Genomic DNA, 12253 nt, shown 5'->3' with positions numbered 1-12253 from the left:
CCCTTAGTTTGGTTGATTTTTTTTAAATTAGATTTGTGTTTATATACGAATTGAATATTTATTTTTATCAAACGCTATAATAATTAATAATTTAAAAATACACTTAAACTCCAAGTCTTTCATAACTGGTTTAATTACAGATGCATAAACACTTGCAATAAGCCATAGTAAGTCATAGTAAAATGCTCATAATTTAGCAATTCACAGAGATTTTATCATACAGCTTAATCTATGCAAATGTATAAAACAGACCAACAGCAATCATTTTTCGTTTTTAAGTACTGTACATGTATAGTTCAGTCAGAAATTATTCAACCGAGGCTCTAGATTGATTTACACTTAAAATTGTTTGGAAATCGAAGTCGAACTAACTTAAAACAAAACACACACACACACCATACAATTTGATATAAACAAACAAATAATCCCGGTTTAGGTTTTACAAATGAAATACTAACTTTTATGTCTAACGTCTAATGAATAAATTAGGTTTCAAACATACAGTGTTGTGGAATTATTTTAACTTGACAGGTGTGCAACGTAATGGCAACAGATGTAAATCGATATCGAAAACATATCTTTTTTTATTAACCAGCCAAGAAAAAAACTGTGGAAATCGCATTTATAAACAGGTAGGTATATTGATCTTGCTTAGCATGAATCAATCACCCTACGAATTGAAACTCAGTCAAACTTGAACTATAGAAAAAATGATATAATCAGTAAATATAAATATCGAACAATCTTAAAATACAAAACAGATGAAAGCAACTGTAGGTAAGTGAACGATGGTCAACATCAATGAACAATGAGGAAAACCAAATACCGTGTGTTTATCTTTATAAGAATAAACTTGGTAAATTGTATGAATTGTCGAAGAAAAAGATGTACGGCCTGTTTTTATGTAAAGACAATAAATAAAAACAGACAAACACATATACTTTACCTACCATAATTCTTTTTCAGAAATCTGCAGAAGAAGTATTTGGGTTAAACATGTTAAAAGCACACCATAATTATTTATATGGTGGTTTGAATTGATGAAATATATGCATGTTACATATTATTCGTGCAATACTTCCACGACAATGTTTACCAGTGTTACGATGTGCTCGAAATTGATTTTTGTATATTTTTGAATACTGTATTGTTAAAATAATTGACACCGAAGAAGGCTATTTGTTAAGCCGAAATATTTGTCAACACGATTTATTAACAACATCTTCGTATAATACCATCTTATATTAGTATCGTTGTGCAAATCTCTAGACTTATATATATATATATATATATATATATAACCAGTCTAAAAGGGTACAACATCACCAAAAACTGACAATAAACAAACAAATGTAACTATAAATATTTCGGATAACAGATATCCTTCATCAGTATGAGCACGATGTAAAATGAATCAGATCAATCTATTCTGATTATTAAATTATAGCAATCTTGAATTCCGAAATATTTATAGTTACATTTGTTCGTTTATTGTCAGTTTTTGGTGATGTTGTACCCTTTTAGACTGGTTATATATTATATTTTGTAGTGTACTGTATCATATTTATATGATCCATCGCCCCGTAAGATTTATCGTTGGCTATTATTCAGTCATTATATATATATATATATATATATATATAAATGCCTCAGAATGTAACTTTAACACACTAATGAGTGTTATAAAATTAGTTGTTATATTTTATATCATTCACGCAATATTTCGCTAAACAAATTAGCTTCATCGGACGTGTGCATCTCTCAAGGTGAAATCGGATGCATGACAAAAAAATATTTTTGTAGCTTGAACTACACAAAATTTGAGTAAAAGTTTAACAAAATTTATTGATGTTCTATAAAAAATATATGTTTGTAAATTGTCTAGAAAAATACTTTTGCCGCTTATTGTTAGCTTGAACTACACAAAATTTGAGTAAAAGTTTAACAAAATTTATTGATGTTCTATAAAAAATTTATGTTTGTAAATTGTCTAGACAAATATTTTTGCCGCTTATTGTACAAAGCAATTCTGAATTCAAAACAAAAAGTTGTTTTAGTCAAATAGAATGAAGTTCAGGATTTATTCCTTTAGTTTTGGGTAGAACTGTTTTTCATCTCTCTCATTAAGTCCATCAGGTTCAAGAGTACGTAGCTGATGCATCCAGAACCTTTCTCTCTGTTTTCTTCTTTGGGAGTCCCAATTTTGGTTTACCTCAATTATTTGAAAGGTGATATTTTCAAAAGTATGCCCTGTTCTTAAGAGGTGTCTCGTAATTGGACAGTTTCTTCCTTTTGTATAAAAAGACCGGTGATTGTTAAGTCTGATGTTGAATTTCGTTTCTGTTTCACCAACATACTGTAGCTTGCAAGTTCCACAAGTAAGAATATAAATAATATTTTCCGTTTTGCATTTAGATGTAACATAGATTTTGTATCGCTGCTTTGTTACTGTGCTGCTGAAAGAGTAGTCAGTGTTGGCGACTTTACAGCACTTACAATTGGTTCTTCCGCATTGTTTGTAACACCCAATTTTAGAAGTCTCTTGTTTCTTTACTTTAGATGTGACAAGTATGTCTTTGAGATTTTAGGTTCTGCGATAGGCAATAACAGGAGGTGATTGAAAAATTTCTTTTAAGGAAGAGTCATTTTCGATAAGACGCCAGTGCTTGCGGATAGTAGATGAAATATTTGTCAAATCGGGATGGAAGGTGACAACAAACGGAATTCTATCTGCGCGGGTCGTCTTATCTTTGTATTCCATGAGGATATCTCGATCTTTTTCTTGGGCTTTATCAAAAGCGTCTGTGATGTTTTTGCTTTTGTACCCTCTTAATTTTAGTTGTTTTTTTTTAGTTGTCCCAATTGATAGTTGAGTTTGGATTCCGAGGAGCAAATTCGCTTTAGTCTGATGGCTTGACTGTAAGGTATGCTCCTGGAGCAGTGTTTCGGGTGACAACTTTTTGGAGAAAGGAGCTGGTGTTTATCAGTTTTCTTTGTGTGGAGATCAGTTGTAATGACCCCGTTTTTTACAAATGTGGTGGTGTCGAAAAAAGCAATTTTCTCGCTTGAAAATTCAGATGTAAATTTAATTGAATAATGGAACTGATTACAATGATCTAAGAAATCTTGTAAATGTTCTGCAGTATCGTTCCATTTCATGTCAATATCATCAATAAAACGGAGCCATGACAAGGGTTTGTATGGCACACTCAAAAGGATGCGTTCTTCAAGATCCCCCATGAAAATGTTGGCAAAAGAAGGTGCCATTTTTGTTCCCATACTAGTTCCGTCAATCTGTAAAAAGTGCTTGTCGTTGAAAATAAAGTTGTTATTTTCAAGCACTAGCTTGAGCAATTGAACTAGACAGTCAGTTTGTGGATGTTTATCCTTTCGAGTGTTCCATACTTTTTCACACGCGGCTATTCCTTCATCTTTTGGAATATTTGTGTATAAAGAACACACATCCATCGAAACCAAAATTGTGTCATTAGGTAAAGGACGTAAGGAATTCATTTTTTTCAAATAGTCAGTTGTATCTTGAATATGAGATGGCCGTGTCTAACATGTGGTCTAAGGTGGTAATCAACAAATTCTGAAATTTTTTCGGTGGGATGGCCATTAGCTGATAATATAGGTCTCCCTGGAATCCCTTCTTTATGGAGTTTTGGAAGTAAGTAAAATCGACCGGCTGTGCAAGTTTCGTCTGGGCGTAGATAATCGTACGTATCGTCGTCAATTTGTTTATTTTTATTCATTTCTGAGAGGACGTCATTAATTGTTTTGTTGATTTCTTTGGTTGGATCACATATTAATTTTGTATAAAATTTAGTGTTGGAGAGCTGACGATTCCCTTCTTCGATATAGTCTGTCTTGATCATCACAACAACGGCACTTCCTTTGTCCGCTTGTTTGATAACAATGTCATCACGGTCTTTTAAGTTTATCATGGCTTGGCTTTCTGACTTTGAAATATTTCGCACTTGTTTACCACTGATTGAAGATCTGACTTCAGCTTTGAATGATGTAATAAATGATTCCAAATTATCGTTTTTGCTTTTAGGTGGATTCCATGTACTTTTCTTTTTAAATTTTGGGATGCATATGTTTCCTTCATCACTCTTATAATCAGATTCAGTCATTCCGGCTTCTTTTAGATTTTCTTCTGTTGTCTTTTGAAATGTTCTTTCAAACGAAGACGCCTGGCAAATGCTTCTACATCTGTCTCAAGTTGTAAATTATTGACGGTTGCTGGAACTGGACAGAAATTAAGGCCTTTACTCAATAGTTTTTCTTCAGAGTCAGTTAGTTCTATTGATGACAGATTTACAACTAAATTATCTTGAACTGAGTGTTTCTGTTTTTTAAAACGTCTTTTTCTCGGTTGTTTTGATTTACTCTCTTTTAACATGTTTACAATTTGATCTTCTTCCAAAACGGAACTTTGCTGGTTTAAACGGTCTCGTTTGAATTTTTTATTCTGTTTGGCTTTGAAATTTTGTTTCTCTATTCTTTGGATGGCGGATAGTCTTCTTTGAATTACTTCCATGTCTTCTGGAGTAACAGACAGTGGTGTTTTTATAAACGTTTCATTTATTTCCGAATTAATTTGTTTGTAGTCGTAAATAGAAAAAGGAGAGTAAAAGTTGAAGAAGTCGGAAAGAACAATTGAATAAAATATCGTCCCAACGTTTCATAAATCTGGTGGACTTGACACCCGGTGTTTGAGGCGTCAATTTGATATTTAAACCTTTTGGAATTGTGTTGTTATCTATGTACGATTTAAGATTTGAAGAATGATGTTCAAGCTGTATTTTCTTTTTCGTTAAACTTCTCAATTTATTGAAATATGTTTTATTTTCCATGATCTTGCGAGGAAATAGATATGAACGGATAACACAAAATAAGATGTGTCATGCGTGTTGCCTGGGAAAATAGTATATAGTGTCTAAAAATAGCAACAATCAACATTCAATCTATCTAGGTGTGGATCAGTTTGTAAATAAACTGATGCAGTTACTACATTAAATTATATAAGTGCCTAAAAATGTAACTTTAACACACTATTGAGTGTTATAAAATTAGTTGTTATATTTTATATCATTCACGCAATATTTCGCTAAACAAATTAGCTTCATCGGGCGTGTGCATCTCTCAAGGTGAAATCGGATGCATGACAAAAAAATATTTTTGTAGCTTGAACTACACAAAATTTGAGTAAAAGTTTAACAAAATTTATTGATGTTCTATAAAAAATTTATGTTTGTAAATTGTCTAGAAAAAAAATTTTGCCGCTTATTGTACAAAGCAATTCTTAAATCAAAACAAAAAGTTGTTTTAGTCAAATAGAATGAAGTTCAGGATTTATTCCTTTGGTTTTGGGTAGAACTGTTTTTCATCTCTCTCATTAGTCCATTAGGTTCAAGAGTACGAAGCGGACAAAGGAAGTGCCGTTGTTGTGATGAACAAGGCAGACTATATCGAAGAAGGGAATCGTCAGCTCTCCAACACGAAATTTTATAGCGAATTAACATGTGATCCAACCAAAGAAATCAACAAAAAAATTAATGACGTCCTCTCAGAATTGAATAAAAATAAACAAATTGATGACGATACGTACAATTATCTACGCCCAGACGAAACTTGCACAGCCGGTCGATTTTACTTACTTCCAAAACTCCATAAAGAAGGGATTCCAGGGAGACCTATAGTATCAGCTAATGGCCATCCCACCGAAAAAAATTCAGAATTTGTTGATTACCACCTTAGACCACATGTTAGACACGGCCATCTCATATTCAAGATACAACTGACTATTTGAAAAAAATGAATTCCTTAAGTTCTTTACCTAATGACACAATGTTGGTTTCGATGGATGTGTGTTCTTTATACACAAATATTCCAAAAGATGAAGGAATAGCCGCGTGTGAAAAAGTATGGAACACTCGAAAGGATAAACATCCACAAACTGACTGTCTAGTTCAATTGCTCAAGCTAGTGCTTGAAAATAACAACTTTATTTTCAACGACAAGCACTTTTTACAGATTGACGGAACTAAATGGGAACAAAAATGGCACCTTCTTTTGCCAACATTTTCATGGGGGATCTTGAAGAACGCATCCTTTTGAGTGTGCCATACAAACCCTTGTCATGGCTCCGTTTTTATTGATGATATTGACATGAAATGGAACGATACTGCAGAACATTTACAAGATTTCTTAGATCATTGTAATCAGTTCCATCATTCAATTAAATTTACATCTGAATTTTCAAGCGAGACAATTGCTTTTCTCGACACTACCACATTTGTAAAAAACGGGGTCATTACAACTGATCTCCACACAAAGAAAACTGATAAACACCAGTTCCTTTCTCCAAAAAGTTGTCACCCGAAACACTGCTCCAGAAGCATACCTTACAGTCAAGCCATCAGACTCAAGCGAATTTGCTCCTCGGAATCCAAACTCAACTATCGTTTGGGACAACTAAAAAAACAACTAAAATTAAGAGGGTACAAAAGCAAAAACATCACAGACGCTTTTGATAAAGCCCAAGAAAAAGATCGAGATATCCTCATGGAATACAAAGATAAGACGACCCGCGCAGATAGAATTCCGTTTGTTGTCACCTTCCATCCCGATTTGACAAATATTTCATCTACTATCCGCAAGCACTGGCGTCTTATCGAAAATGACTCTTCCTTAAAAGAATTTTTCCATCACCTCCTGTTATTGCATATCGCAGACCCAAAAATCTCTAAGACATACTTGTCACATCTAAAGTAAAGAAACAAGAGACTTCTAAAATTGGGTGTTACAAACAATGCGGAAGAACCAATTGTAAGTGCTGAAAAGTCGCCAACACTGACTACTCTTTCAGCAGCACAGTAACAAAGCAGCGATACAACATCTATGTTACATCTAATTGCAAAACGGAAAATAGTATTTATATTCTGACTTGTGGAACTTGCAAGCTACAGTATGTTGGTGAAACAGAAACGAAATTCAACATCAGACTTAACAATCACCGGTCTTTTTATACAAAAGGAAGAAACCGTCCAATTACGAGACACCTCTTAAGAACAGGGCATACTTTTGAAAATATCACCTATCAAATAATTGAGGTAAACCAAAATTGGGACTCCCAAAGAAGAAAACAGAGAGAAAGGTTCTGGATGCATCAGCTACGTACTCTTGAACCTGATGGACTTAATGAGAGAGATGAAAAACAGTTCTACCCAAAACCAAAGGAATAAATCCTGAACTTCATTATATTTGACTAAAACAACTTTTTGTTTTGATTTAAGAATTGCTTTGTAGAATAAGCGGCAAAAATATTTTTCTAGACAATTTACAAACATAATTTTTTTTAATGAACATCAATAAATTTTGTTAAACTTTTACTCAAATTTTGTGTAGTTCAAGCTAACAATAAGCGGCAAAAGTATTTTTCTAGACAATTTACAAACATATATTTTTATAGAACATCAATAAATTTTGTTAAACTTTTACTCAAATGTTGTGTAGTTCAAGCTACAAAAATATTTTTTTGTCATGCATCCGATTTCACCTTGAGAGATGCACACGCCCGATGAAGCTAATTTGTTTAGCGAAATATTGCGTGAATGATATAAAATATAACAACTAATTTTATAACACTCAATAGTGTGTTAAAGTTACATTCTTAGGCACTTATATAATTTAATGTAGTAACTGCATCAGTTTATTTACAAACTGATCCACACCTAGATAGATTGAATGTTGATTGTTGCTATTTTTAGACACTATATATATATATATATATATCGTTTTAGAAATACACTTTACCTCGTTTTACAATTGTGAATGGCTATAGAAAAATTTGATATTGCATGTATGTATAAGTGATAAAACACGCACAAGGAAATGGAAATATCTATTCGCGTGATATTTCCATTATTGTGTTCATTTTAAGATATGTAACATTTCGAATAGCTAGTTCACACAAATCACATAACATAGAGTCATAACATCATTAAACATTTTTTTCCGATGCATTATGAAAATAATCAGATAATACTAGTACACGATCTGCAATAGAAAAAACAAAACAGTCGTCTGCCATTGAGTCTTTTCTTATATCGACAATTTATCCTCAATGCAATATTACCAAAGAAAGAGACACAATTAAACGGTTGAATGTTCACCCTTTTAGTTATAATATAATGTTTCTCTCACCAGGAACATGTCCTGGTAATGAATACAACTTTGATTCCCATTAAACAAATTAAATGCTTCTGTGGAAAAAAAAGACGATGGGATTATACCTCGATAAGACAAATTGCTAACGGCAAAAATAGGCAACAGACGTTTAGAGGGCAACATTTATTCTTCGACATAAACAGGTGTATTATACAAAATTAGGAGTCCTTAATCGTCGCTAGTGTACAAAGAACGATGAACAAATCTAACATAAGAACAACAACCTCTTTCATTGACTATATATTCAAAAAAATAACTAATGAAAAACCTTTTTATGACAATTACCAAAAAGTAAAATAACAAAAATACAGGAAAATTTAAACCAAATGTTCAGGTTGAAATACTTGTTCATTAAAGAAGATGTATCTTCTTTTCTATCTTTATTTTCTTCCTGACGAATAATGTGTTTCATAATAATTTTATTTTCCAACGTTCTGTTTGAATATTTCATGGCACTATAGTTCTTTTTTGAAATTCATTACCTTCAAAAGAAGGGCCTTTCCTTAAGTACATCTACAGGCTTATACTAGATACTAGAAATCACCAATTAAGGAAAAACATGTTAACAAAATACATGAAATAGAGTATTGCAAATGGTTTTGCCTTACTATCAAGCAAGGCTGAGTGACACGAATAATTTTAAAGGAAGGCAGAATATACAAAAAGGACATTTAAACTCAACAAACTGACAATGTCATGACAAAAAACGAAAAGGACCAAAAGACACACATCTCTCTACAAACACAACATATAAAACTAACGACTAAGTACCAAAACCCCTGATCAACATCGGTTATTTTTCACTGAAAACAGTATGATACTAAAATTGTTTAGTCTAGTTTGAAAGATGCTAATTTTATTTTTTATTTTTTTTTTTTCATATTGTAAATGCAGTCCTGTACAGATAGTTCAGTTGTTTATATTCCAGTATGTTCAGTACCTTTTTAGTTAATGTAAAAAAAAAAAAACGATTGAATAATGTTTCGATTTGTACTTGTAAATAACAGTTGACTTAATAGAAACTGAACTAGAAAATATAACATTGATTTATTGATTAATTGTTCAGTCTTTTAAGACTTTAACAGGTGAAAATGACCGTTTCAGTTCAAAATCTTTTAATAAGTACTAGTTTAAATGCTGTGCCGAATAAGAACAACTGATTACAAATAGCTAAAAATATACCAATCATTGCATGCATTCTTGTTTATCGTGGTTTACTAACAACTATTGTTTTAAAATGTACGATATTGTTTGCTACTAAATATCGTGATACACCGGCGAAAAATTATATATATTAAAAACTACAAAATGGTTGACACATTAAAAACTTTAAAAAAAACATTTTTCTTGTATAACAAAAACATCATTCGGTGTACAGTTAGTCATCAAGAAGTTATGAATCATGAAAAGTTGGTAATTCTCAACTGATTTTTTCAATAATATCTGTCAAAACTTCTTGAATCGACTGTTGACTATGTTTTCATTATAAATCGTTTTCAATCAACGCTAATAAAATACAATATAAAAGATTTTACCATATCATAGTGTACCAAACACATTCTAACTCATTGTAACTGAATCACTGTAATGTATTTACGTGCGAGCAGGAGGAACCAGACGAAAACTACGTTATAAATCCCTATTGATTCATGATTATTATTTGAAATTTTTGAAAATGCATATTACGTTTCGTTGAATTACTGTAAGTCGTAAAGCAATTAACTAATTGTGTCAAGTTTGTATCTTAAATGGAAAACCAATGAACTGCAAATAAAGTTGGCAAAGAACCATTATAGAGGATATGTAAATTTTAAAAATATGTCTGTTTGGATATATATTTTAATAAACGGATGACCTTTAACACATCTGATATATATATTACACCTTAAAAACTACGTTAACGATTAAAATATTAACCGAGAAGTTGTAATGCATACTTTAATAAGTTTGAATTAACAACTTGATTCATTTTATTCTAAATTTTGAAGTATTTTTAACTAGCATATATTCCTATACTGCTTACGGTTTCGAAATTCAAGGAAGGAAAATCATGGTCAACGTTTATGAGGTTGCTAACACAATGTGTAAAAGGAGGCTAATATACCAAATGGGTAGTAACACTCATAAGGTAAACAAATATTTGACAGTGCCATGGGAAAAACGAAAAACGACTAAAATAAATAGATTTTAAAACACAGCCAACATTGACACTAAGACTAAGCAACACAAATATCACAGGGTTGATCCCAGGTTCATTGGAAGGGCGAGCAGATCATATACCAAATTGCTCGTGTAAATCCTTACCTGGTGATAATTATAATTCGGTAGGTCACATTCAAGGAAAAAAAGAACCGGATTATTGTTACACAAACTGGAATAAGTTAGTCGTCATCTCTGATCTGAAATAGACATTTTAAAATGGGCAACCAACGTGGAATGAGGTCTGTTAACATTTCGAAAGGGTTGACTACAACTTCACTACCTTGAAGTTTTGGTTGTATTGCATCACTATAAGCAGTAAAACTAAAAATAATCCCAATACACAATACAAGTTGTAGAATATCGTATCAACTGGGAGATAATATATACTCCGTATGCAGGTTCTGTTGGAATGTTGCTACATGGAAATTTAAGGAACAATTTATCTCTTTTATTGCAAAGTTTCATGCTAAACTGATCCCCGTTGTCCACTTCTAGATGTAAGTCATCAGACGAGACAGACTTAATTGAATCTGTTGTACTCTATTTCAAATTTGATGGGATATAGGCGTACATTATATTCACCAAACTTTGAATTATTTACTTATAGCTAGCTAGGTCATCATCTATATAGCAGAACGTAAAATTAAAGATTAGTCTATTGTAATTCATTCTTTCTTATGAGCTCTCTTATGAACTCTGCGTCGTATGAACAATTTAACAAGGCGGAAAGAAAAGAGGAACAGTTAGATATGTATATAAATATCTATATAAATTTTAATTATAAAAATAAGGAAATGAGGCATGATTTCAAATCAGACAACAACCCATCAGATTCGGAATAAAAAGATTTGGCATGATTTCAAAGACGACAACAATCATGCAGAGTCCAAATGATGTAGATGTAAGCAAATTACGGTCATTGTACGGCCTCCAACAATAAGCAAATTATTGTGTCAAACTGCAATATAAAATATGCTGTGATGTCAGAATTCATTCTTCTGTTAAATTAAAGACTTTGATTAAAGAAAATTCAAAACTAAGTTTTTTGTTTTAATGTTTACCCCTTTTAGGATGATGACACGCTTTGTGCAGATTAATTTCTTTATATGCATGAACTTTCACTTCATCGGGGTTGGTGACATACATGAAATAACAAAATAATGTTAACAAAATGCATCATAATTATAAGAAAAATACAAGGCATGTTATGCATACTATAGAAATACCAGTCATGCTATTGTTGAATCTTCTCACGAAAGAAATAAAACCGATTTATCAAAATGATCTAAATCATCTTTATTTGAATAGGTACTTTTAACTTTTTTTTTTAAATTAAAAGTCTCAAGTTTTCACCAATAACCCCATCTGAGTGGACAGCGTAGGATTATTGAAAGATTAAACTTTGCAGCTATAGTAAAATGAACATGTACCAATAATTGACGAGTATTCGTCCTGAATCTGCAAGATAAATTAGGCACAGGACGTAGAGTCGGTCAGGGACAAATTAAACTGGAAAACTACTTGATAATCTAAAATAAAATGTAATAGTCGTCAGCGTTTAATAACATTCCGTAAAAGTAACCATAACTTAGAAATTGAAATAGGTCGATATAAAAACAATTCCAAGAAAAAAAATAATTTGTAAAGTTTGCAAAATTTTAGATGATGAGGAACACTTTTTCCTTCATGATTGCAAAATCAGCAGTAATATTAGAAATTCCATTTAAATGCAATTAAAACCCATCATCCTAATTTTAACTAGCTTGACTCAAACTCTAAATTTAAAACTATTTTAGATCTCAAATAAAGACAT

Source organism: Mytilus californianus, unplaced genomic scaffold, assembly GCF_021869535.1.
Source record: "Mytilus californianus isolate M0D057914Y unplaced genomic scaffold, xbMytCali1.0.p SCAF_6, whole genome shotgun sequence".
In the NCBI taxonomy this organism is placed as follows: domain Eukaryota; kingdom Metazoa; phylum Mollusca; class Bivalvia; order Mytilida; family Mytilidae; genus Mytilus; species Mytilus californianus.
Note: the sequence above shows the minus strand (reverse complement) of the source record.